Below are 25,501 nucleotides of genomic sequence, written 5' to 3'. Positions count from 1 at the left end.
AAGAGGATGTAACTCAATTCCTCATAGAGGATATATGCTGCGGATTTGGGATACCACTAGAAATAGTGACAAATCAAGGTCCTGGCTTTAGAAATAAGCTATTGAGAGAGTTAACAAGGAAACTAGACTTGAAACATAGATTTGCTACTCCTTGTTACCCTGAGTGCAATGGATTGGTGGAAACATTCAATGGAACGTTACAGAAGATTCTCTTTAAGTTGGTGGAAAATCATCCTAAAGATTGGGACAATTATCTACATCAAGCTTTGTGGCTTGTAGAATAATGCAGAAGACAAGTACAAGATGCACCCCTTTTCAGTTAGTATATGGTCAAGATGCTTTATTACCTATGAATGTCATGTTTCCTACGATGGAGTTTGTAAGAAAGCATCAGTTAGATCAGACAAAATTGGGAATTGAGAGAGGACTGAACTTGCATACCCTATAGTTGGATAGGCAACAAGCAATGAATTGTTATGAAAAACAGATTGTGAAGAGAAAGGAATGGTTTAATACATAGTTGAAGAAGAAGAATCTTACAGAGGGAATGCTAGTTATGAGATATGACAGTAGCTTGGACTCTACTTTTCAAACCAAGTTTTGAGTTAGATGGGAAGGACCTTTCCTCATAAAGTAGAAGTTTGAAAATGGCACTTACTTGCTACAAGATTTAGATGGGATTGTTCACAACAGTAGAATCAATGGGTTCCATCTAAAGAAATATATATGCAGGATCATGCAACTCAAGGGGATGTAAGTAACGTACATACTGTACATAAAGTAGGTTGCTTCTAGTTTACTGTTTGGGGCAGATTCAGTTTTCTAAAATCTAGTGTTGATTAGATAGTTGTAAATGATGGACAGCATATTAAAAGTGTGCCTTGGCACCTACTAAAGGTATCTGTCAAGCTTGGTGTTGATCCGAGCGAGAATGCAAGAGTTATGGTTTGTGGAAGGTTGATGTCTGAAGTGGATTGCATGCAGGAATTTAGGACTGTAGACTGTGAAAAGCTGTTTCAGGACAGCAGACCAAGGAATTTGACTCTAAGTTATTCTGAAGAGTTGTGGATTGGAAAGAGAGCTACAACTTTCCTTTTTGAAGCTTGGCAATCCAAGATCTGGTTAGAAAGTTATGAGCTATTCTGTGCTATGCTCTATGAAGCATATTTTCAGAAAAAAGGTGTTTGTCTTTGTTAGATATTTTTGAAGCTTTTAATAAAGGTTTGTTCACACTTTGTATTCCAAACCAAGGGGTGGCTAATCATGGTGAGTGAAAATGAGCAACCAGGGACATGATGCTTCATGAAGTCAAGTGGGGTAACACATGCAAATATCATTTTTTTATCTTTCTACGTAGCGGGAGTCGAGTTGATAAACGGAAATCCCAAGTGGTATCATGCATGTTCGACATGTGGTTGAGATATTTGAGTTTTGAGACATGCGCTTCATGCAGGAAGAGGAAAAAATGTGTTCTCATTTCCGATTTTGAGTCCGCGAGTGGAATTTTACATGGGAAGGGGCATGTTTGCCATTTAGCAATTGAGGGGAAGCAAGGGGTAACTTGAAAATTAAGGGGGGAAAAAACGTGAGTAGCTCTTTTTGGGAAAAAAGAGAAGAGAAGTGTTCGACACAATACAACACAATAAGCATGAGAGAGAGAGAGAGAGAGAGAGAGAGAGAGGGGGGGAGGGAGGGAGGGAGGGAGGGAGGGAGGGAGGGAGGGAGGGAGAGAGAGAGAGAGAGAGAGAGAGAGAGAGAGAGAGAGAGAGAGAGAGAGAGAGAGAGAGAGGAAGGGAGAAGAAGAATCTTGGAGGCTAAAGAAGGGAGAAATCTGAAGCTTGGAAGAAGAAGAACAAACTGTCAGAAGAAAGAGACCGTGAAGTTGAAGTTATTGGAGTTGAGAAGTAGGATGGCAGAGCTGCTAAAGTCAATGGGCTGATGCGAGTTCTCAGTTCTCAGATGACGGTAATAAGAGTCTCCTTTTTGTCTTGTTTTCTTCTACTGCTTTGTGGGATAGAGAGTTTGCATATCAATTCTGGTTTATGGATATGAGTGAAAGACAGCAGAGGGTTGTGCTTCTTCATGATGAGAGTGATGTTTGCTAGTCATTGAGTGAGGCTCCTCCTTGTCAGTAGAGAAGAATGGAAGTGAAAGGTCTCTACATCTGGAACTGGGTATGTAACAAGGAATATGTATTATGATCGAATGTTGAATGCACGAGCTCGAGTTATTGGAAAATCTGAAAGGATTTGTAGCCAAGAAGATAATGGATTAGAGTTTGTAAAGTTCAAAGCTCTCCCGACTCTTCATCAATGCAAGATCATGCTTTTGGAATAGAGAAGTTGTGTTTGCTGTATAAAGCGTGCAAAATTTTATGATTACAGACTGTGCAGAGTTATTTCAGGGCAGCAGATCAAGGAGTTTGACACTGAGTTGTTCTGAAGAATTGTGGATTGAAAAGAGAGCTACAACTTTCCTTTTTGAAGCTTGGTGATGATCGGAGGTTTGGCTAGAAAGTTATGAGCTGTTCTGTGTGTAATGCTCTATGAAGCAGTTTCTGTGCTTTATGAGGCAATTTCCATGCTTTATGAGGAAACAGTTGAATTCAACAGCTTCTACAACACCAACTTGGTTTCCCATGGAAGTAATTATGCTTATCCATTGATATATCAATGCAAAACTTAGTTTTGATGCAATAATGGAATGTCTATAGCTGTGAAATGCTTGTAACAGTTGAATGGGCATGAAAATTTGTTGTATAAAGCTTTGATTTCCTAAGTATTTGGTTTGCATTTATGTGTGCTTTGAAGAAGAATGATAGAGAGGGTCTACAACTGATTTTGTACTGCTTGAAGCGATCATGCTTTGTGGAGCAGTTTGTTGCATGGGGTTGCCATTCCTAAAAAATAGGAGTTGTGTGAATCTGAAAGCTCTTGTTGTTAGAGTCTATGCCATGGTTGTTTCCGCGTCAAATCTTCTCTAAAAGTGGTAAAATTTGAGCTTGAAAGTTTGAGCTATTTAAGTGTTGAGTTGAAGTCTCAGTAAGGAGAAAGTGATTGGGAATTTTCGATCATGTGTTCAGTGGAGTCATCTTGTGGGTTTTGCTAAGGGAAGATCCTCGGTCTTTATCCTGTGGTGTTGTCTTGGGGGTTGTTAGAGGCCAACTACCCAATTCACCTAACAACATGCCTTTATAAAGGCATTACAACTAGTGGTTTTGGAAGGTGCTTTTAGTATCTCCAATCACACCTAAATAGTTGTCCCTAGTTAAATGTAGCAGGTGAAAAGTGAGTTCCTATCTACACTTGTTATAGAGAGACTCTCCCTTTATTCATGCATAAAAAGTATAGAATAGAACATAATTATTCCTAATAGCTATGGCCTATCTACAATCCCCTCATTGCATATCATGTGTTTGGATTTTAAATCCCCCCCCCCCCCCCCCCCCAAATTTAAACTCATGATGTAGACAATTTTATGCATGACCATCTTTTGCAATAGCTCGGTTACCACATTACTTGCAAGGAACATGTGTGCCTCAGAGATATAAATGGTTTAGTAGACTTGTGCTTCTAGATAAGATAATTTCAGCCAAGGCTTATATATGTAAAGTTACAAGGTGTTTATAATTATGATTTGTGAGAATTAAAAAAGAGATTCCACACTTTCTCAAGTACTCCTTCATATGTAGAAATATCAAAAGGAGCCTTCTTTCTCTCTTTTTATTAAAATTCATGGAAAGGGCTTTGTGGTGGGCCCTAACTTTGTCATACCATAGGAAATTTCAAAAGTTTGTTATGGGGGTTGGTTTAATGAATAAACAAACTAAGTACCCCAACAAACTAACCACTTCTTGGTTGTTAGTAACTAACTCATGTATTTAAGCATGGATTGGCTAAAGAAGGGAGGGATGGAATGATGAGAGTTGGAGCTCTATTTGATGTATCTTTCTTTTTCCAGTAATTGATCTATTCCCGTTCGAAGACAATATAATGTGTGTTGTCAAGAGCTTGTTGGATAGGAATTTTATACATAGTTATTGGTGGTGACAACAGGCATCACTCGTCATGTTTGGTAATTTGAGAGATGAAATTATGATTTCTTATGAATTTTCCTTTGTACAACCTTCTAGCCTAGATTCCCTATTGCAATCTTACATTGTAGCATTGCAAAAACTATCTACAACCAACCAACAAATTTCTACTAATCAAGCCATTCTATCTTTGTTAGCCAATCAAGATACCTCTTCTTCTTCTTCTTCTTCTTCTTCTTCTTCTTCTTCTTCTTCTTCTTCTTCTTCTTCTTCTTCTTCTTCTTCTTCTTCTTCTTCTTCTTCTTCTTCTTCTTCTTCTTCTTCTTCAAACCAATATAGGAAGGTTCACCCAGAATCATTTTCTGTTCTACAAGCTGTAGACATATTATCTCGGTTAGATCCCTTTAAAAATGTTGTAGATTATCATCAATGCTGGCAAGAAGGAGAAATTTTCAATGAGCTACAAATTTTTTTTGGAAGGAATTGCATCCACATGGTATATTCAACAACTTGATGAGGTAAAACATAATTGGAATTCTTTCAAGCTAGCTGTAGGATGATATTTTCTCATGACATGTAGCCAAAAGGGCTCTCCAACAGCTTAATGAGTGTGAACGAAAGGAGCATGAAACAATTTCTCAACTTGTTGTGCATTTGAAGAAAATTGTGATGAGATTTGATATAAAAATTATAGAGAACATGAAGTTATTTTTTTAATGGCCTAGACTAAGACATGATCTTCGTAGAGGGTTAAGGTCAAGGTCTTTGACTTTTGTAGATGATATTTAGCTCAAAGAATTGAAGAAAACCTTCTCAATGAAGGAAGAATATATTTTCAACAAGAATAAAAAAAGATAGAGCCAACCTTGATGGTCATTAATCTCCAAAATGCTCAAAGACGATTACTTGCTAAAGATACCCAGGGATAGACAAAGTGTTTCAATTGTAATGTGTGTGATCACATATCCAAGAATTGTTGGAAGCCACAAAGACCAAGAAATGTAATAAAGAAAGTACGTACAAGATGTTCAACTTGAAGAGATTTCATTATCAAAAAATTCCTAGGTAAATGGATGCAAGAAGCAAACCATTTGTACATTCAAGCCTTAACATGAAGTTCTCAAAAGTGAATTGTAAGCACAATTAGTGTGAAAATTTGTAATATTTCCGTACGAAATATTAATGATCCTAGACCCTGCACATCCTGTGCAAGAGCAACTTAAAGCAATCTCCCGCAACAATAAAAATTTGGGCTAAGTGCTCCCTCCGCATGCACTAGCAAACTCCAACCCGCATTGTGCATAAGAGGCCGTGGCTCAAAAGCCGTAGTTCCACGCGGGAACACCCCTTCAAGGGGGAAAAAGGGATAAGAGATAAATTTTTGGCAAATTTTTTTATGGATAAACTCCCCTCCCCTTCAGCCGTTGCATGGTGGGGAAGAGGGAGTGTGAGAGGAGTGGGTGTGGAGTAGGAGAGCATGGGGGGGAGGAGGCATGCAACTAGCCACGTGTGTGGCTATTCCCCCCCCCCCCCCCCCCCCCCAGTGCTATATGAACCCCCCCCTCTCTCAAGCTTGAGGGGGAGGAAAGAGAGGGAGGATCATTCCATTGCTGCTACCGCCACGCTACCTTCACACCGCCAGGGCTGCCGCCCCATTGCTGCCTCCGTCCTCACCACCATCACCATCATAATTATTGTCGTCATCCTCACCTCCATCCCCATCATTTTCCCAATCATCAATTTCTCTCTCCACGTCATCTGCTGTGGACAGAGGCTTAGAAGCTTCTATTAGAAGCTTCCATTAAAGCTTCCATAAGCCTTGTTTACCTGTGCTTTCCCGGGTTTCTAAAACTGTGTCCTGCAAGGCTTGTGTCGTATGCGGAGGAGGGGATATCGAAGAGAAGTGACTTTGTAATGCGTAAGAGAGCCAAGAGGAATTTTGCTGAGTCGAGATCTATGTCATCGATGGCTCCTAAGCAAAAGTCGTGAGGCGCACATGCGGGAGCTTCCAACCCGAGTACGCGAGTAGACAATGCCCCGATTCTTAATGCCCAGGTTCTGATAACATTCCGACATGAAAGGACGCATTAAGCATGTCTTTAAATTCACGTAGGCAAGTTTGAATACATTGGAAATTTTATATACTCGCATTGAATTACCAAGTTAAGTTGCATGACGATTACTTACATGGTCTTGGTAGTTGCATTCTTGAATGCATATTGCTTAAGTTAAAAGGTGGATTGGTCTAAAGGCATCCTTGTTGCCTCACAAAAAGAACAGCGCATATAACACATAATGCACTTAGGTAATAATTTCCTAGTTGTGACTCGTGTATGAGATAATCTTAGACTCTCATTGAACAATGGTCCAAATAGTCGCAATGCATGGAAAGGAAATTATGAACTTTGCACATTGCATGCGAAGATAGTTACATTTTAGGTCAGGTTAAGTGATAGAAGGAAGGATTAAATCAAGGATGGACTCATGGCATTCGCTCATGCATGGATTTTACTTATCAAATTTTGAATGCATCTTCATTAAAAATATTAAAGCTTTGATTTCATTGCATCAATATAGGGTTTATAAGAGTTAGCTCTGAACTGTCAATCATTATAGTTCAGGGCAAGGAAAAGTAACGATCATTGTAGATCTTATAGCTACATAGAAGGAAAAGGTCTATGGTCTTGAAATCGCATATTTGCATGAAATGATGCATCTCACCTATCTTCTAGTTACTTACATCTTTTAGGGGAAAGTACTTGCAAATCTAGAAGAAAGTATTTACATCTTTAAAAGGAAAGATCATCTTAAATCATGGGTTGATCAAACTAAGTAATTCGGGTATAATTAAATAGCTTACATGAGAATCATAAAGGTACAATTAGATTGCTTATGACGATCACCTCAAAGTGCTAGGTAGGGTTAAGTTACATTAAAAATTCTGCCTAGTATCGCACTTAGGATGCCAACCTAATATTTACGATCCCAAAGGTCCTACCCACATTACGGAATGTTAGGGTTAGCTAAACGCCCATGCAAGAATGATCTAGGGTTTTCACCCTAAGGTTCAATTGACCAAATACTAGACTTCCATATGAATTTAGGAACCCTAGGGCCAAAGCGTTATCGGCCTAGTAGGGTTAGGGTTGGGTTGGGTCAAGAGGACTCCCAAACCCTACATCTTGACCAAAGGTATTCTTGACCAGGGAATACCATGCAACACTTATCTCGTGCAACAAGTTGCAACGTCGCATGGTTTGTGTCTAAATCACAAAATAGTATTACCACTCCTTAGAACAAGGTTGGCGAGTTCTAAGTACAAGTCTAATTTTCTAGAGGATAAGTAGTCATCTTGCTACACCACTCTTCCTTGGACTTATTTGCCAAGTTAGGGGAGATACGAATTTTCCAAGAAAGCAGTTAACCAACCAAGTTACGGCGATGAGCTTGCCCAGGATTTATTGTCTATAACTTAAGGAAATCTAAGGTGAAAACAATTTGGGTCAAAAGGGTATAAACCCTAACCCAAGGATAAAGGGTAAACAAGCAACTTAGCTTACGAAACCCTTGGGATCTTGCCAAGTTGCAATTGATCCCGGATCGAATGCTGGATGTATTCGGAGAGAAGGATTCACACCTTAGCAGTTGGCCGTATAAACAACCACTGGAGTGCTTGTGTTGTATACTTAAGAGCATTGTTTATTCTTCTTTGCTCAAGGAACTAATGCTGGAAAATAACTAATGCTTCAGGTTGAAAGCCTGGAGGGAGAGGCAGCATCAGTTACCCCTGACTATCTACCTGACCCTATCCAAGGGGGTTGTTAGCCGCGCCGGGTACGTGGACTGAACCCGCCACGAGAGGTCTCTCCGTGGGTGCTACTTGGAGCAAGAGGACGCCTGGGTGCCAGGGGGGCTTTGGCCATAAATCCTTGCCTCTGGATCCTGCACAAGAGGCCAATGTGACTTAAGATGGGATCTCGAGGCCCGCATACTAGTCATCGGGTGGAACTTGGAATAGCGATCCCTAAGGATTGCTGGAATCGCCTTCCGACGGATTATGGAATAGCCTTCGGGCAGGATTATATGATGTATTCCAAAGACTGATAAATAAAGATCAAATGTTTAAAAGGAACTTTCTTGACATTGTTTTTCTATATTAGTGCCTAAGTTACATGAAGGAACCAATGATTAATTGGTTAATTAAGGAAGCTATTTTTTTCTTGTCAAACTAAATGTGGTAGGTAATTAGATAACTAAAGCAACCTAAGGAAAGTGCGGTGGATGTGACCCTGGGTCCGTCCTACGAAAGGGTGGTCCTGGTTGGCTGGAAACTTTTCTTAAAGGAATTGACAGCGACGAAAATAATGACCTAGAATCTATAAAGATAGAGTCCCGATTTATGTTGTTTTAGGGGAACGAAATGGGACTATGCCTTATGGGCAGATAGGTTTAGCTTTATATCCCTCTCATTTCCCATTCTCCTTGAACCAAGTGCAGTATAAGTCCGCTTCGACCCTGACATTTCTACGTAAATTAGTTACCTTCTAGGAACTTGACCATTAGGAAAACCCTGATTCAGGTCGGTCCTAAGTGGGAACGGCTAGAATGCTTCCGCTTCATGGCAGACTCAGGAAGACCTAGATCGCAAACCCTGTGACATTCCTTGGGAGTGTCGAGCGGCACTTTCTAGACTCTCTTCCCGATGGGCTGCTAAGACGTGTCCTGCAAGTGGACAGGGGGACACATTACAAAATTAATGGTTTGAATGTAGAAGTATTGTTGGATTCTTGATGTTCTTTTTCTTTTATCAGTTCTAATTTATCAAGCACAATCAATCCTTATTGATAGCATGTTCAAGAAATTTCAATAACTTTTGGTGACAATAAACATGTTTATCATTCATTTGAAGTTTATAATTTTTGGCAATAAACATGTTTATAATACATTTGAAGTTCTCCATGCCCCCTTTGAAGTAAAAGTGGAAATTTTTCAACATCCCTATAATATCATTCTGTGTCAAGTGTTTTCAATGACTTTGGGATCTGATTGGCTCATCACGAGGTGCCCATTTGAATTTTAAAGATATGACATTGGATATTCCAATAGGATTGAAACTTCGTTTCTTGCAGTTGGGTACTTGGGACCATTTTCAAAATTTACAAACTAATGAGTTAGCAAGGATGGCACTGCAAGATCAACAACAACAACAAATTATAGAGGATTTGCAACTATCTCTTTTTGCATTATTGTAGCTTTCTCTTCCTCATCACTGGCGTTCCATCACTGGTGTGTGCGAACATCATCTTCCCATCTTTTAATTGCAAGTGTTGCAGGGTGACAGAGTTCTGCTACCTCTAGAACGACACTTGATATCTTCCACTCTAAACCCTTTTCAATCACAACTAATATAGTTTTATGCTTTGTGTTGACATCCTAATGATGAGCATGGACCTCATGCAACTCAAATATCACTATTGTAACAATATTGAGTCACTCTTATGTGCTTACATCCAAGATAAGTATCATGACATGTATCCAATTTCCAATGCTTTCTTTGTGAGCACCAATGAGTCCAAAAGCCAGCATTGGTCCCTCTCAGGCTGCCAACTTCCTTGAATCCTCCATGGCTCCAATCCCTACTCCAGATCCAGCAAGGTATATTGGGCACCCTCTTGTTTCATGGCTCTTCCACAGTCATGTCAAACATCATGTTGCAGTCCACATTGCACTTTTACATTATCACGAACAAATAACACAATAAGAAATTGTGTCAAGTTGACTTGTTTTTTTATTGAAGTAATTGACCCTTTCTTCCTCCATAAGGCCCCCCAGTCACACTAGGGCATGCACGGCCAAGAAAGGGAAAGCGGGGCATAAGCAAAAATTAGCTTCCCTTGCTAAATTTGGGGTCACACTAGGGTGTGCAGAGGCAAGGGGACCCACAATGCTTTTAAATATTAAAAAGTCTCAAACAAAAAAAAAAGTTACCTACTCTACTCTATGTATCGAGATTATCTTCTCCCAGCATACTTCGTCTTCTTCAGGCTCTCCTTCATGCCCTTTTCTCTGTGATAGTTGCATGGTCTACTACAACCTCTCTCTCTCTTTTTGCATTGTGCCAAATTATAGCAATTAACAAGGCTTGTGCAATCAGCATTTCCACACCACCTATACCAATGGAGCAACATAGAAAAAAAGGCCAAGCAAAACTTGCTACACCTTGATGCAGCAACCTACACTAAGAAATCATATATTGTGTCTGTAAAGGCTGCCCCATCGACCTACATTGTTCTACCATATACTTGCACATCGCTGCAAGAGAAAACAAACCAAACATCAAATAGTCTTAGTGTCTAGCATCATGGAGTAGGTTCCATATAGAAGGTACTAATTGTTCTCGTAAATATAGCACATCTAAGAAAAATTTTCCCAACTAATGAAGATGGTTTAGTAGGGTCTATGATGCACCTTCAATCATTGATTCTATGTAGTCCACCTCACAATACTCGCTAAAGGAAGTTCAACATACCTATAATCACAAAACTCCAATCAGGCTGCCCCAAAGATCTGCAACAAGTCTAGTTACATGTGCTTCAACCCTCACCCAGATGCTAGGATTTAAATTTTTGCCTTATTCTTTATTGCAATTTATGCACTCTACTACAATCATAGCAATTAAAAAGGCATGTGTAATTAACATTACCACACCACTTGTACGAGTGGAGCAATAGAAAAAAAAGGCAAGGCAAAACCTACTTCTCGACATAGCAACTTGCACTAAAAAAGCCCATCATGCGTTCACGATGATTGCCCCTTATATTTGCATTGTTTCATCCCATACATGCGCTCACTCTGCAAGGAGAAAAAAAACAGGCATCAAATCATTTGAGTGTCTAGCATGGAGTAGGTTTCATATAAAAGGTATTATGGGCATGTGATGTGCCTTTAATTGTCAATTCTATGTGGTCCACCTCATCGTGCTCCTTGAAGGAAGCTCAACATACCTGTAATCATAAAACTCCATCTAGGCTACCCCAAAGATCCGCAACAAGTCTAGTTACCTACACATCTACTTTTAATCCCCCCACTAAGATGAGATTCTGTGGCTATTTATTTTGGTTCCATTTCTCATAGATGATGGGGTTTAAGTTACTACACTGTTATTTACTACAATCATTGGAGCCCCAAGAGAGACACCAAGGAAAAAGGGATTCTACTGCAAGAAAATCTATCTTGTAACATCAACAAGATTTTATTTCATTCTTTTGATGACCAAAACAAAGAAAACAACAATTCTTCACGCAGCATCATATTATATATCTCCCACGGATTTGATAGGACCATAATCTTCAACATCTTCATAGAATCCATCAATAGAACAAGGAACACAAAATACTACACCACTTTTGAATGGAAATTAATCACATAGTATTCATCTTCAATGTCTTCATAGTTTTCTCTCTCAATCTCTCATATACAAATACACTGTTTTGATAGAATTGGCTATCTTTGGCTCTCTCTCTCTCTCTCTCTCTCTCTCTCTCTCACAATAGTACATCATCTCCTCACTAAAATACTCAATAATGACTCTCAATAATCCTTCTTAGGTCGTGGATGCACCTTCCAAGATGTATGTCTGATGTGAAGAGGCACCAGAGCCACTACAGTGTCTCTTCATAGCTCACTACTGTCACTATCACTTCAGTCTTCAGCAGTTGCTTCTTCCATTTTTTTTAGCTCTTTTGAACTTAGATTCATACTTTCCAAAAGTTAGAAAACTTTTCCAAAGTCACATATACATTCTACAGAACACTTACAGAAGATCTACATAATAGAACAGAACAGGAACAGAGCAGATATAGAACAGAGACAGAATAGATACAGAGGGTTACAGAAGGTCATTAGAGACAATAGATCCTCATAAATCATGCTAAAACCATTCCAAACTATCAAAAACTATTCAATAAACTTCCAAAATATTTCAACCTCCATCAATCATAAATCCATGCTTCATAAATAAGAAAATCATAACAAAACAGAAGCTATACAGAAGGTATTGGAACCAATCACAATCTCAACAGAACCTATCAGAACATCACAGAGCCTCGTATTTCTACTAAAAATCATCATAGACTTCCAAAAAATAATCAATATCTTCCAAAACACTCTCAAACACTTCCATTAACAATCATACATCACTCTAAATCCATCCAAAAATCAATCATTCAGACCTTAAAAACAATAAAAATCAATCAAAAATTCAGTCTTTTTCCACTCTCAACATTTACACCAAGGAAAAGGGGATTCTACTGCAAGAAAATCTATCTTGTAACATCAACAAGCTTTTATTTCATTCTTTTGATTACCAAAATAAAGAAAACAGCAAATCTTCACGTAGCATCATAGTAAATATCTCCTACGGATTTGATAGAATCAACCATAATCTTCAACATCTTCATAGAATCCATCAATAGAACAAGGAACATAAAAGAATACAACATTTTTGAATGGAAATCAATCACATAGTATTCATCTTCAATGTCTTCATAGTTTTCTCTCTCAATCTCTCATATATAGATACACTGTTTTGATAGAATTGGCTATCTCTGGTCTCTCTCTCTCTCTCTCTCTCTCTCTCTCTCTCTCTCTCTCTCTCTCTCTCTCTCTCTCTCTCTCTCTCTCTCAATAGTACATCATCTCCTCACTACAATACTAAATAATGACTCTCAATAATCCTTCTTAGGTCATGGATGCACCTCCCAAGAGGTATGTCTGATGTGAAGAGGCACCTGAGCCACTACAATGTCTCTTCATAGCTCACTACTGTCACTGTCACTTCAGTCTTCTCTTTAGTCTTCAACAATTGCTTCTTCCATTTTTTTTAGTTATTTTGAACTTAGATTTATCCTTTCCAAAAGTTAGAAAACTTTTCCAAAGTCACACATACATTCTACAGAACACTTACAGAAGATCTATAGAACAGAACAGAACAAGAACAGAGCACATACAGAACAGAGACATAACAGATACAGAGGCTCTACAGAAGGTTTACAGAGGGTTATAGAAGGTCATCAGAGAACAATAGATCCTCATAAATCATACTAAAACCATTCCAATCTATCAAAAACTATTCAATAAACTTTCAAAATATTTCAATCTCCAACAATCATCAATCCATGCTTCATATAGAAGAAAATCAGAACAACAAAATAATACACCACTTTTGTTCAATGGAAATCAATCACATAGTATTCATCTTCAATGTCTTCATAGTTTTCTCTCTCAATCTCTCATATAAAAATGCACTGTTTTGATAGAATTGGCTATCTCTGGCTCTCTCTCTCTCTCTCTCTCTCAATAGTACATCATATCCTCACTACAATACTCAATAATGACTCTCAATAATCCTTCTTAGGTCGTGGATGCACCTCCCAAGAGATATGTCTGATGTAAAGAGGCATGAGAGCCACTACAGTGTCTCTTCATAGCTCACTACTGTCACTCACTCCAGTCTTCTCTTTAGTCTTCATTAGCTGCTTCTTCCATTTATTTTAGCTCTTTTGAACTTAGATTCATCATTTCCACAAGCTAGAAAACTTTTCCAAAGTCACGCATACATTCTACAAAACACTTACAGAAGATCTATAGAACAGAACATAACAGGAATAGAGCAGATACAAAACAGAGACAGAACAGATACAGAGGCTCTACAGAAGGTTTACAGAGGATTACAAAAGGTTATCAAAGAACAATAGATCCTCATAAATCACATTAAACCATTCCAAACTATCAAAAACTATTCATTAAACTTCCAAAATATTTCAACCTCCATCAATCATCAATGCATGCTTCATATATAAGAAAACCAGAACAAAACAGAAGCTATACAGAAGGTATCAGAACCAATCAGAACCTCAACACAACCTACAGAACATCACAGAGCCTCGTATTTTTACCAAAAATCATCATAGACTTCCAAAACATAATCAATATCATCCAAAAACTCTCAAATACTTCCATTAACAATCATACATCACTCTAAATCCATCCAAAAATCAATCATTCAGACCTTAAAAAAATAAAAATCAATCAAAAATTCAGTCTTTTTCCACTCTCAACATATCCCCACACTTAGAAAGGAAGCGTCCTCACGACCTAAGGAAAAGAAGAATATAAGTTCAGTAAAGAGCTCAATTTGATCTTCTTTAATATCTTCAATAATCACCCCAAACCACGATCCCAACTTATCACCTGTATCTCTAGAAAATAATACTACTAAAGGAAAACTTTGTTATTCATTAACACATCTAATAAACAATAAAAAGTCATGAAAAATTTATAAAGGATATAAGAAGTTCTTCAACTTTCCAGCGTAGACTTGCCATCCACCATCACCATCAATAGTTGAAAAGAGAGCTCTTGAACAAATCATTCAACCAACACGAACTCATCACATACAAATTATTACAACACACACACAAACACAACCATCTGAATGGCACCTCCAAAAAATGTCTCATTAAGAAGCACAAAAGATACATCCAGGGGTATCAATGAAGATGATCCCTCTTGAAGGCTTGATGATTTTGAAAGTGATCTAGGGATAACGACTCATCTACAAAGGATTTTGGAGGATTTTGAAAGAACTAAAGGCAGCACATCTGTTCTAGCAAAACAAGATATCTGCTAGGTAGACAAAGGGCATGAAAATATAGGACATCCAACTGTTGGGAATCAATGTTCACATTGACATTCGTACAAAGCTTTGGAAGGGCCTTTTGATCGTTATAGAAATGCCTATGCATATATGCTAAGTACGAAGCAAAATGGGCTGTCAATCTCACTGAAGGATCTAGAGATTGTGAATATTGTTGAGAAAAATGGATGTAATTTTGGTATGCTTGACTAGCAGTTGTCCAGTCCCTTGGAATTAAGGGCCAATTAATATGTGGTCCCATGAGAGAATCAGTTAGGCTCCATCCTCTTCTTCTCGAAATCTGCTGATCAAATCCTTCGTGCCCACTAACCAACTGAGGGGGTTGAGAAATAGAAGTGACAGGAGATGGAAGTGGAATAAGTAAAAGAGGATGAAGAGATGGGAATGCAAAATCATAAAATGAGGAATAAGCTAAAGAAGGAGTGGCTGAAAATTTAAGTGAATCAGTTAGGAAATGTATCAATTGATAAGCAAAAAAAGTAGAAGGTATATGGATAGATGGAGAAGGACATGGCGAATATGGGGAAAAGACTCGATCTTCAATGAAATAACAATAGGTAAAGATTGGAATTTGAGGAAAACCCTGAGGTTGAAAAAGGAGAGGTAAGATAGCTATTGAGTTGGATTTGTTGATAGTACAATAAGCTCGGAATAGAGGGACCTAAAATAGATCGTCGATGGTAGGCATCAAAGAATGATGAATAAAATTATTGATTCTTGGAAAGATAAGCTAGGTGATCCACCCTCAGTTGGTTAGTGCTTTGCACATAAGTAGAAGCTGTATTCTGGCATTGGTTCAGGACTACAAAATCAATCATTGAATGCCATGAAGTGTCATGGCAAGTAGCCACTTTAGAAGAATAGCACTAGAACATGTCATCTATCCTCAACTCCAAATAGTTGACATATAAGGCAGCTTGTAAGGCCACATCCCCCACATACCAAGCCATATCTACATCATCTAAAATTAATAGATCACCTTGTAGATACATGTAAGACAGCAACATGGTATCCGTCATCACAGAATCCTCAAAGACCATATGGACAATGTCTGTCAGCAAATCAGAAGACCAAGCCCCACTCCAACCATCCTCTAGAAGAGGGAGATCCATCATTGAGAGCATAATATAGAAGGCCAACTTCTGCAACTGATAGTGGACAAAAAAGGAATGGTCCGGAGGAACATACTCCTGAAATTGCTCAAATGTAGACCATAATAAATCCATCCTGGACTACAATCTTTCCACTTTATCTTGAAACAATGGACATAATGTGGCCTGTCTCTGGAGAACTGCCAAGTCCTGCTGAGATATAGAAGGAATCATAGGAATACTGGGACTTGGAGGAATGGACCGTGACTGCGCCAGTTGGTCCTGCAATTGCTTAATCTAGGAAGCCTGGGATTCCAATGTATTATGAGTAGTCAGCAAAGTTGACAGTTTCACATCAAAAAGAGTCTTAAACTCTTAAGCTTCTTTGGACATTTTCTCTTTTTCTTTCGAAACTCTAGTGACCTCTGACTGAGCCTCTACTAACTGAGTTTTCAAAGAAGATATTTCTTCTATTTGAGTCTCAATCATTTGTTTCTGCTGCTCCATATGCTTAAACAGATTAGCAAGAGTGTCTTTGGCGGAGGCTCACTCTGTGGTTGCCTTATGCAACTCGTCTTTGGATTGCATTAATTCTTCATAGAAAGAAGCATATAGCTATTGAGCACAAGTTGTCACTGAGAGTTCAATAGAACTATGGATGTCGTTACAAAGGAAAGGAATGGCATCCCCTGACACTAAACTGTTCAGCGAAGGAACTGATATTTCCAAAGAACCCTCTTGATGTGCCCTGAATAAGTTATTGCATGTGACGTAGGCAGGAAGGTCACTTCTAGAGGTAGCAAGAACTGACACTGAAGGAATGATTGGTGGAACTTTATCTGCCACACGCTTCAAGCGCTTCTGCTGAATGACCAATGGAGGAGGGGAATCAAGATCCTCTATGTCAATGGGTTCTGAATCCTCTAAAGGTGGAGAGGGAGGTACTGGATCATATGGAGAAGGGGGTAGTACACCCTTCTTAAGGCTTGAATATGTCAAGAAAGCATATAGATATGAACCATAAGTTACATTGGTAACATTCTCTCTAGTCACTTTGAAAAAATGTTGGTCCATCTTTGTAAGAAGGTAAGTAATCCAGTCAATGGCAACCCCTTTTAATACCATCCTGGAAGTTGTGAAGAGCTCCTAGGACGAATAGTGGGATGGTGTTTTGGCAAGCATGAACTTGTCTTAGAGAAATTGGCAGACTAGCTTCCAGAGAGGATCAGTGATCATTGAGAAAGGCACTCCTGAATTGTTAATCACCTTCTTGACATCGAGGACCTCTTTAGTCTGCTTCTGTAATAGCTTGAGAATCTCGTCATTTGAGAATAACTGTATGGCTGTAACAAAGGGTTCTCCTTTATAGGAAACAGACAAAGCCTTCCCTAACCCTCTTGGTGTCAAAACCATGGAAGTACCACGAACCAAGCCCAATTTCTTACTGTATGATGCAAGAAACTCATCAAACAGGGCTAGATCATCTGGAATCAAAGGGAGTGAAGCAACCACAAAAGTTGCAAGGCTAGCTTTCACGATAGGCTCAAAAGTCAATAGGGAAGAATAATCCCTACTTATCAATGGGACATACTGAACAGGAGGAGGAGCTTGAGGCGCCATTTAGATGGAATACTGGAGCCCCAAGAGGAACACCAAGGAAAAGGGAATTCTCTTGCAAGAAAATCTATCTTGTAACATCAATAAGCTTTTATTTCCTTCTTTTGATCATCAAAACAAAGGAAACATCAAATCTTCACGCAGCATCATAGTAGATATCTCGCACGGATTTGATAGAATCAACCATAATCTTCAACATCTTCATAAAATCCATCAATATAACAAAGAACACAAAATAATACACTATCTTTAAATGGAAATCAATCACATAGTATTCATCTTCAATGTCTTCATAGTTCTCTCTCTCAATCTCTCATATACAGTTACACTGTTTTGATAGAATTGGCTATCTCTGGCTCTCTCTCTCTCTCTCTCTCTCTCTATCAATAGTACATCATATCCTCACTACAATACTCTCATAATAACTCTCAATAAACCTTCTTAGGTCGTGGATGCACCTCCCAAGAGGTATGACTGATATGAAGAGTCACCAGAGCCACTACAGTGTCTTTTCATAGCTCACTACTGTCACTGTCACTCAGTCTTATCTTCAGTCTTCAGCAGTTGCTTCTTCCACTTGTTTTAGCTCTTTTGAACTTGGATTCATCCTTTCCAAAAGTTAGAAAACTTTCCCAAAGTCACACATACTTTCTACAGAACACTTACAGAAGGTTTACAGAACAGTTATAGTACAGTACCAGAGCAGCTACAGTACAGTTACAGTACAGAGACAGAGCAAAGACAGAGGCTCTACAAAAGGTCTACAGAGGGTTACAAAAGGTCATCAGAACCTCATAACTCATACTCAAACCATTCCATACTATCAAAAACTATTCAATAAGCATAAAAAAATATCTCAATCTTCATCAATCATCAATCCATGCTTCATACAGAAGACAATCAGAACAAAACAGAAGCTATACAGAAGGTATACATAACCAATTAGAAGCTTAACACCCTTTTGACATAGGATAGCACCTAGCCCTTCAACTGATGCATCTGTGTGCACATGGAATTCCTTCATCCAGTCATGAGGCTAAAAAATAGGCTCTTGAATGAGGCACTGTTTTAGGGTATTAAAGACTTCTTCACAGTCATCACTCCAAAGGAAATCCGCATCTTTCCTTAGGAGCTTGTGTAGAGGGGTTTCCTTGGTTGCAAAATGTGCAATAAATCTTCTGTAGTAGCCCACATGGCCCAGAAATCCTCTCAATTGCTTGAGGTTTGTCAGTGCTATTAAAGCGAAAACCTTTTCAATATTTGCAGGGTCTGTTGCAATCCCTTGTGCAGAGACAATATGGCCCAGGAGAACTCTTGATGAGATGCCAAAGACACATTTGTCGGGGTTGAGAGAAATCCCATACTCTCGGCATCTGTCAAAACATTGCTCTAGGTGTCCCTAGTGCTCACGGATCAAGCTATAGACACAAAAGTCATCAAGATACACCTCAATGAAATCATGCAGATGATTCTGGAAGGCACCCATCATTACTCATTGGAAGGTGGCAGGAGCATTATAGAGCCCAAATGGCATCACTCTATAGGCATAGGTCCCCCATTCTATGGTGAAGGTTGTTTTAGATTGGTCCTCTTCTGCGATTTGGACTTGGTTATATCCATTGAATCCATCCAAGAGGGAATATAGCTCATGGCCTACCACTGTGTCCAACAGTTGGTCTATAAAAGGGATATGGAAATGATCCTTCTTCGTCTTCAAATTGAGCTTTTGGAAGTCCATACATATTCGAAGTTTCCCGTTCTTCTTGGGTACTATCACAATGGGCATAACCCATTCCCTGTTAACCACAGAATAAATGAACTCTGCTTCAAGAAGTTTCAATAATTCAGCTTTTACCAGAGCAGAGCAATTAGAATTCATACGCCTTTGTCTTTGCCTTACAGGTTTGGCATCAAGCTCTAGGTCAATATGATGTTGGCATACCGTGGGATCAATTCCCTTTAGGTCTTTGTACGACCAAGCACACACATCTAAATTCTCCTTTAGTAGATCTCACAAGACCACTAGTTCTTCTTTTGGAAGATTGAGACCCACCTTCAGGTGTCGTTCAGTACCGTCAGTATCCAAGAACGTTACTCGTCTTTCACCTTCCACTTCGCAGATGAATGTCCCACAGATTGCTTCTGGATAAAGGTCTAACTCTTTCAAGAGAGTAGTATCCTCATCTGACGTTCCACTAGAACCAGTGTCCTCCTTCTAAACAGATGACTCATTCATCTATTGAGGTTGCTGGAAGGGTATCAAAGCTTTGTTTGCTTCTGTGTGAGTGGCAATTTCTTCTCGACTTAGGTATTCATCTTCAGAGGATGCGTCCAGGAATGTCACATAGCACGGACCTTCTAGGGACCGTGGCTCTAATGGCTTTAGCTTCTGTTGGCAAGGGGCATCATCATCATCTTTTCTCTGGACTGAACAGTTAGGACGACAGGAGCCACTGGTGAACTTAATTTTTATGCTTTTAATCCATTGCTTATACAGATTCTGAATACTTTGTGGTCCATTGATCAACCCAAATGGAACCATGGTCATTCCATCCAGCACTCGGAGATCTTCGGCCTCTGAGGTCTCTATAGGGACATCAACAAGATCATCCGCTATCAGAAGAAATTATTCATCTGCACTTTCATAACCTGATTCATTTTCTTCCTCATCATTTTCCTTCTCTTCCTTTGGAGGCTCTGTCTCTGCTTCTGTAGAGGCTCTGTAGGAGAAGAACATATCTTCTACCTTTGCATCTACTTTTGCTTCTGTCATTTCCTTTGACTCTGCTTCTGCCTCTGACTCTGGCTCTGTCTCTCTGTTTGTTATTGTCTCTGTATCTGCTGCTCTGTATCTGTTCTCTCTCTGCTCTGTAATTGTAGTCTCTGTACTGTCTCTGCTCTGTATCTGCTCTGTAACTGTTCTGCCTCTGCTCTATTTCTGCGACTGTCATGTAATAGGGAGAACAATACATCCATGCTTCTATTTCATTGTCAGAGGTGATTTCAGAAGTTAATTCTAGTTGAGGCAGGAGATATTATCTCATGGACAAGGATTTAACTTTTCTTGACAGTTGGCTTACAGTGCCCACTGTTAGGGACTGTGCCTCTGTTTTCTAAGGAAAGATCTGCTTAATAGCCTCTTCATCTCCCGATGTACCATCTATTATCTCGTTGGAGGAGTCAGTTATGACTTTGATGGATGTGGATCCATTGCCTTTTTGCGATCCATACAGCTTTAACACCACTTTGTTGGGTCCTCTGCCTAGGGTTAGGGTTCCTTTGAACCAGTTAGTCCTGGCTCTTGCTTCAAAAGGCCAAGGTCTTTCCAATAGCAAAGGGTATGAGGTTCCATAAGAATTTCGTTTGACCACCAGATATGTCAGCCAATAGTCTCTTCCTAGAAGGGTTTTTTTTACGTATGGGAGTATGCCCAACGATTTGACTCTGCTTTGGTCCACCAATCTGATAAGCCACTGTGTATGTTGAATTCCTTGCAACCCTAAGTCCTTCATTGTCACATCCATCATTATGTTTACTGATGAGTCTCCACTAATCAATGCATCTGAAATAAAGCATCCTTCTATCCATACACTAATCTCTGGGATTCCAGGATCTAGGAAGGCATTAGCCACATCTACTTCCTTTACAGGCTCCGAGGCCTTATTGGTCTTAGTCACTATTGAAGGAGTGATCCTTAGCCCACGTCTTCTTGTCAAGATGCTTTTGAATTTCTTTCGACAGCATTAGCAACTGCCGGAATGTTAAGTTTGGTTTAAAAGTGTCTAGGTCTTTGACCAAGTCATAATCTTTGATAGGATCCACAGGCTTCTCCAGCTTGCTGGGGAATGGGGCTACACCCATTTTCATCTTTCCTTTTTCTTCTAATAATTGTAGCATCGGCACTTCTTCTGTTTCTGGAGGTGCTTCTGTCTCATCTATCTCCTGGACCTCTGGTCCTGTCTCTGGGACTGTCTCTGTAACTCTATGGCACTACAATGCTCTGTACTGCACTGTTCTGTCCTGTACTGCTCTGTCCCTCTATTGGCAAGTTGGACTTCAAAGTCTTGGTAGGAGAATTATTTTCATTCTGAACAATTGGTTCCTTCTTCTTGGTGCATGTGACAGCAGCAACTTCCAACTCTAGCAAATTGGAGGCAGGCTCTTGTACCTTCTATTGGCTATCAATGCCATTGGCCTTTACAGGGGCTGGACTTGGACAGTCCTTTGCAGTGTGGCCTTCTCCTTTGCATCGGCTGCATAAGGGCTTGTAATCCATAGATCGTCTAGGGTTTGGACAATTTGGGGAGATATGTCCCTTTTCTCCACACATGTAACATTCCACGTCTGATCTCTGACCACCGCCAGACTGTCATCCTCTGTAACTTTGAGAGGGAAACCTCCTTGGACCGAAATTAGGACCAAATTCTCTAGGCTTTGATCCAATATCTTGTGTTGTCATTTTGGATTCCAGCAAGTTGAATCTTGCATTTTCATCATTCTGTCTTCGTTCATGCATCTCTTTCAGAGAGCAAATATCCTCTGTATGGTTCTTCCGCAAACAGTAGGAACAGAAGGCCCTAGGAATGGTTGGTTTTCGGGTACATTCAATGGCTAAATGTCCTGCTTGATGACACTTTTTACACCATGTATTAGAGCGCATCACATCTCTTCCAGCTCCCACAGGAGTGGATATATTGGCAGTATTCACCTTCAACGTCTATAGCTGCTCTGTAATCACATCTATAAGCTCTTTCTTGATACTTGTAACTGAGTTGGATAAGTAGTCCTTCAGATTTTTATCTCCTGAAGTACTTGTAGTAGGATTTTGGGAAGCTTCTGTAATTACTGCATACACTGGTTGGGTCGATCCAGAAGGTCCTCTGTTCTGCCTCTGATTCAGAGCTCCTGCTGAGACTTGGGGTTGTTGATTCCAGTTGGTAGGGTTCCACTGTTGTTGAGTTGCCATTGGAGGAACTATTTAAGGCCATTGTTGTTGTGGTTGAACCATCATTTGAGGCACTGACATCCGACCATAGTGGATTAGGTGCATTATACTGTGAAATTATTTGCATCTGGGGATAAGGGTAGGGAACTGTCCCTGGGAGTGCATTTGGTGGATATACCATTCTTGGTATGGGAGGAGGTAAGACTCCTCTTCCTGGAGTCATTGACATCCTTGCTTCAACTTCGTCATACAATCTTGTACCTTCCACTACAGCTTGCAAATTGACTGGTCTTCTCAATACCACGAACTTGAGAACTTCTGGTTGTAGACCCCTAAGGAACGCTCCTTTCTGGATTCCTTTGTCCAAATGATGGTTAGTCCATTTCTTCAGGATGGATTCCATTCGCGAGACATAAGATTCTACTCTTTCTCCAGAGGACTAACTTAGGTTCATGAACTCCTCTCGCATCCACTCTTCAAAACCTTCATGCCTGAGTTTAGTGAGGAACGCCAACTTCAAATCATCCCAAGTGCCAAAAGTTCCTGCTGCTTGTCTCTCATACCACTGAAACGCCACGCCCTTGAAAGTGGCGGGGAATATTGCTAATCAATGCTCAAGAGTTCTGGCATTGTTAGCCACACATGCTACCATAAATTCTGCTACATGAAGATCAGGGTTTTCATTCTGCTCTCCCTTAAAAACTGGCAATGGGACTATGTTTGCTGGCCTATCATCAATATTTCCAAGACGAATCTGACTAGGAAGGGGACCTTGAGTCGCCATGGGGACTTTTGTAAAGAGTTATTTTAGGGTGTCAAAGGAGGCTTCTACTGCAAGCTCGTTCTCAGCTTTGATTTTTGCCTTCTATCTTCTCACGTACCTCTGGACTCGTTCTAACGCTTGCCTCTTTATTGCGTCATTCATCAAGGGGTTGGCTCCAACTAGTTGGTCTATAATCAACATGATAGTATCAGAGAGGGCTTCATTGTGGGAAGAAAGGACACATAAGGCCACAGTGTCATGACCTATGCAATGAAAGGCGCAAAGACAAGGGAAAAGAGAAAGTGTAAGATAAGTCTTCTGATTGCAAAATAGTATCTACTAAGTCAAGTGTTAAGATTGAAGAGATCAACGTTATGCAGCCCAAGGATTTTGATGGGGATTTTATCCTTGTACAAGCTTCATCTAGTTCTTTGCAGATGACAAAGATACACTTTATGTATGCACAGTGATGGCTCTTGGATTCAGGTGCATCCTTTCAAGTGACACATTGCTGAGAGTGGTTCCATTCATATAATTCTGTTTTGGATTCTCTACACTTGGGTGATGACAGGTCTCTTGAGATTGTCGGCATTGGTGATGTTAGGTTGCAATGTCCTTCTGATAGAAGTTTTGTTATGCATGATGTGCATCATGTACCTGCATTGACACATAGTCTCATGCCTGTTGGACAACTTGATGACACAGGATATCATGTATCTTTTGGAGACTCTACATGGAAGATTACTCGTGGCAGGCTTGTGCTTGCGAGAGGTGCCAAGGCTGGCAGCCTCTACCCCTTAGTTGTTTCTAGATCTATGATTGATCATGCTTTGTCTATGGGGTCTTTACCTCATGTATCTCTTTGGCATGCCCGTGTGGGGCACATGTCTATTAAGGGAATGAAAATGCTTTTTGGTCTGCAGTAATTACCACCCCTTGACTATTCTCATTTTGATTCTTGTGATCATTGTCTTTATGGCGTGCAAACTAGGTCTACATAATAAGAAGTCTAGTATGTCATGCATGAGTGAGCCCTTGGCTTTGGTTCATTATGATGTCTATGGGCACATGCCCTGTCAGTCTATGGGTGGTGCAAAATATTTTGTTACTTTCATAGATGATTTTTCACGTAGGATATGGGCTTATCCCATAAAGCAGAAGCCCAGATAAGCCCGATGTCTTGGCAGCTTTTCAGAGATGACTTGCTTTGGTAGAAACCCAGTCTGAGAATAGGCTGAAATGCCTTAGGATAGATAATGGGGATGAATATGTATCACATGCTTTTGAGCAATTACGTGATGAGAGGGGTATAAAGCATCAGTTGACCACCCCCTAACACCCCTCCCTAGAATGGTATGGCTAAGTCGATTAATAGGACAATCCAGGAAAGGGTTCGTAGTATGTTTAGCCATGCAGGCCTACCCTAGCACTTTTGGATTGAGGCAATTACAACTGCCATTGGATGTCAAGATAGCTTTCTTAAATGGGGACTTGCATGATGAGATTTACATGGAGCAGCCTAAGGGCTTTGCAGAGCCTGGCATGGAGTACCTAGTGTACAAGTTGAAGAAAAGTCTTTATGGATTGAAGTAGGCACCTAGGGAATGGTATCATAAGTTTGATTCCTTTATGCAATCACAAGGCTACAACCATAGTGCTATGGATCGGTACTTGTATTTTAGTACTCTATGTGGATGACATGCTATTAGTAGGGAAATCTCATGATGAGCTAGATGCTCTTAAGGCTCAACTCAAGGGGACAGACCTCTCACATAATTGGTATGCGCATTAGACACGACATGCATCAAGGACTCATCTACTTGTCGTAGGAGTACATTCATAAAGTCTTTGAGCGCTTCTGCATGCACGACGTGAAGCCTATTGGCTATCCATTGCATTCTTATGTAAAGGTATCATAGGTTGATTGTATGAAGGTAGATGAGCAGAGGAATGAGGTGGCCAAGATTCCCTATCCATCTATAATAGGCAGTCTTATGTTTGCCATGATAGCCACTCATCTAAATATTACCTTTGCAGTTGGTGTTGTGGCACACTATATGGCTACAGCTAGCAAGAAGCATTGGGATGTCGTGAAGGGTATCATGAGATACCTGAAGGGCACTACAGATATGCACATATGCTATGGCAGCCAAGATACAGGAGTCATTGGGTACATTGACTTTGATTATGTAGGACATGCAGATAGTAGGAAGTCCACTACTGGCTATGTGTTCGCTTATGCTAGAGGTGTGGTTTCATGGATGTCCAGGGTGCAGAAATGCACGGCCCTTTCTCCTATAAAGGCCGAGTATGTTGCAACCACTGAGGCTTGCAA

The sequence above is a fragment of the Lygodium microphyllum genome, chromosome 16 (genome assembly GCF_053477565.2).
Source record: "Lygodium microphyllum isolate KBCC chromosome 16, Lygodium_microphyllum_v1.1.10, whole genome shotgun sequence".
Taxonomy (NCBI): domain Eukaryota; kingdom Viridiplantae; phylum Streptophyta; class Polypodiopsida; order Schizaeales; family Lygodiaceae; genus Lygodium; species Lygodium microphyllum.
Note: the sequence above shows the minus strand (reverse complement) of the source record.